The sequence below is a fragment of the Lynx canadensis genome, chromosome D1, assembly GCF_007474595.2.
Source record: "Lynx canadensis isolate LIC74 chromosome D1, mLynCan4.pri.v2, whole genome shotgun sequence".
In the NCBI taxonomy this organism is placed as follows: Eukaryota; Metazoa; Chordata; class Mammalia; order Carnivora; family Felidae; genus Lynx; species Lynx canadensis.
The window spans coordinates 47,305,644-47,309,435 of record NC_044312.2 but is presented as its reverse complement, the minus strand read 5'-3'; positions in this window follow the sequence as shown (position 1 = coordinate 47,309,435).

Sequence of the window (3,792 nt, the reverse complement as noted above, 5' to 3'; positions counted from 1 at the left end):
TGTTTGTTTTTTACCTTTTTAGCTTGTTTTTATGTTGTTCCATATGGCTGAGGACAATTGGTCATAATTCCTCTCATATGATACAAACTCACTCAAGGTCTTTACATGACGAAAAAGCCATTTTTTTTATTTTACAGAATCATCCTCCACTTCTCAATATTTTAATCAATTTGTTTTGTCTCTGCTCCAATTTCTTCACAGCTGTTCTCCATTAGAAGATCCTAAAGAGAAGCTTAGTTCCGTGCTCTTTATGGACAGTCTTCCAAATTAAGTTCCTGCTTCTAAAAACTGAGACCATGATTAGGTGTGTTATAATTTATTTGCATTTGTGAGGTTTGTTGCTGGTGATGCTGGTGGTTAAGTTTTTATTTGGGAAGGGCAGTTGGAATTCTATAGTTTCATTTGTTTCGTGTTTGGGTTATTTTGTTTTGTTCTGTTTTAATTTTTGGTGGTGCTTATTTGTTAACTTTCACTAGAAAATGAAGGGCAATTTTTCAAAGAATAGCTGCAAATATATTTTTGTATTAGCAGCTTCTATTCCTAACTTTACTATTCATCAAAAAAAAGCAATTACTTTAGCTGGACTTGGGCTCCTATGGAAGTTATACACACTAGGGAATCCAGCATATATAAAGACACAAAGGCTGTACAATAGATATATATTAAAGTCATTTCTCTCTGCTTGACGTAAAACACCTTTACTGTCATCCTTCCTCTCTTGGTTTCCTTTTTCAGTCTCAAGTTTATTCTGTATTCCATCTAAATGTCAAGATGCTTGCCAAAATGAATAGAAGAGAGAAAAGAATATAGTTAAGGGGAAAAACAGATTTTTCTCTTCTTTCAGGTATATTGACAATTGTGACAAAACTTATTTCTATAAGGAAAGGGAAGACAAGAAAACATGACATTGGGCAAAAAATATTTTAGCAGTTTCCTGGGTGATGACTATTACACAGCCTCAGTGTGATGCCAGGCTCATAGTCCATATCACAGCAACACTATAAGAGTAAGAGAAATCCTTGCACTCCTGGGCCTGGGGAGGCCAGAGATGGGAGGCACTCAGTCCATTTTTCAACGTTTTTATTGCGTATACTTAAACCAGAGAAAATATTCCCTAGTTTTTACCTCCAATGTCTCTACTGTCTTCACTTTTCCAAGTCACATAACAGCCTTAGAAAGGAGATGGAAACTGCCAAGGGGAGATATCAGCCTAGCATGTGATAAACTCCCTGGTACAAAGTGAATGTTTGTGTTCTCCCAAAATTCATATGTTGAAGCTCTAAACCCTAGTAGGGCTGTATTTAGAGACAGGACTTCTAAGGAAGTGATTAAGACTAAATGGTTATAAGGGTGGGGCCCTGATCAGATATGTTTAGTGTCCTTATTATAAGAAGAGATACGAAAGAGCATGCTCTTTCATATGAACATATAAGAGGTCACATGAGCACACAGCAAGGAAGGCAGTTGTCTACAACCCAATGGGAGAGCCTTCACCCAACATCACTTCTGTTGGCACCTTGATCTTGGACTTCCAGTCTCTGAAACTGTGAGAATATTACCTTCTGTTGGCTAAGCCCTCAGTCTCCAGAATTTTGTTATGGCAGCCCTAGAAGACTAACACACTCCCCAAAATGAAGAAATATATTTTTATCTTCTTTGCATCTCCAAGAGTATTGGAACATTCAATAACTAGTAGGTGAATTGAACTGAAGGTTGAGTCAGTCCCTCCCCTCCTCTTGTGTGCTCCCATCATACTACATTTCAACTATTATTATCAATTTGTCAATATTACCACATCTTTTCATAATAATGTCCTTCCATGGTTTTTCCCTTGACTGTGGAAAAGAAAAATATTGTGCCTTATGTATCTTTATATTGTCCCAGTGTTAAGCTCAACAAATAATGTGATAAACACTGCCAGCTGCCTAACCCAAAATCCATTTTCCCATTTTTTCTGCCAAAACATTCACATTCCTAGACTGCCTTTCAGGTAGTGGAATTATGTAACTGTGACCCAGTTCTGAGCAATAAACACAGGGGAAAATTTTGTTTTTCTTATTTAATACAGCCAATTTTTTTTTCTTTATTTCTTACACTTCCAACCTGCAGTTTGCATATGAGTATGGAGTAGTAACTACCTTGCTATAATGAAATGATAGGCAGGAAGACAAAAGCCACATGTTATGAATAGTGGAATAGAAAGATAGTAGGAAGCTGAGTAATTGACAAAATAATAGAGCGACTGCATCAGTACTGACTTCTTGTTTTGAAAGAAAAAAAAACTCATTTCCTCAAGCACAGTATTGAGGTCTCTGTTACTTGCTGGTGAATGGAATTCCTAACTGATACAGTAGAGTCAATAAATATTTGTTGAATTGAACTGGAAGGATAAATGGACAGTATTGCCAAAGTTGATGGGGAAACTATCCCAGTCAGACACATTTCACCATATCCAGAATTTGGGGCTAGAGTAGCTCATGCTATAGAGCTAAGAACAAAAAACAATCTAAATGATCTATGGAATACTTCAAGTTGGATATATTCTTTGCTTCAGGGGCCTCATACTAAATTAATCATTCAATAATAACTACAAACTGGTAAAAAATGAAAATTTAGTCAGGGGAAAAATAGGCAATACTGTGCTTTCTTGAACATCCCTCAAAATTATAAAGTGTCATTAACAAGTCATGTACATGAAAACAGAAAGCATCAGAAGATTCACAGCAAATTAATATACCATTTAAGGTTGAAAAGAGATAAAATGAAGATAAGAGAAATGAGAAGTGTGGGGGCAGATTAAAAAATATCATCCCCAAGGACTGGTACTTACTTCACAAGAGATGGAGAGTGACAGTGAAGAAAACTGGAGCATATAATAATAATGGCAGGTTATATTATCTTGGTATTTTCTGTTAGGTAAGTATTATACTATGTATTTAATATACTACCTATTCAAATCTCACAGGAACCCTTTGAGATAGATTTGTACCCATTTCAGATAAGGAAACTGAGTTTAGAGAAATGAACAAAATAACTTGCCAAAGAAATTGTAGACCAGGATTCAAGCCACTGTCCTCTACTCTATCATCACTTGAGTATGTCACAGCTCTCTCTGTAGAACACAAGGTACTTATTCTTAAATGCTAATGTTACTACTGCTACAACTGATTAAGAGGTAGAATTGTTTAGCTGAATAGCTACAGACTCAACTTAAATCCTGGCATCATAGCTTACTAGTTCTGTGACCTAGTCTTATTCTTCTGATCTCAGATCTCTCTTAGCTAAATAAATGACTAATAATGCTCACCCTGCCTGCCTCATACAATTGTGAATGCATTCATAATTTCTAAGCAATTTTTTTAAAGGTAAAGGACTATTACTACCAGGAGAAGACAAAAAACAAAAAACAAAAAACAGTAATAGTTTGTAGTTGTCTGCAGCATTTGTATAATAAATTTCCTCTGGACAAAAAAAAATGTCTGCCATACTGAATATTGAAAAATTAACTTCATCAAGTTATAATGCTGTGGTAAGGTCATAAGCACAAATAGAAGTACAAGGCATAAGTTTCCATTAATCCCAAAAAAGAGACTTAAATTGGAACCAAGACACTATAACCAGTATTCATTGTAAAATTTCTGCAGCACCTAAAATTCAAAGTATGTCACATGCATCCATTTCTTTATTCCAACATTCCTTCATTTAAAGTATATGTGAGTGGGGGCACTTGGATGGTTCAGTCAGTTAAGTGTCCAACTTCAGTGCATGTCATGATCTCACTGCTTGTGAGTT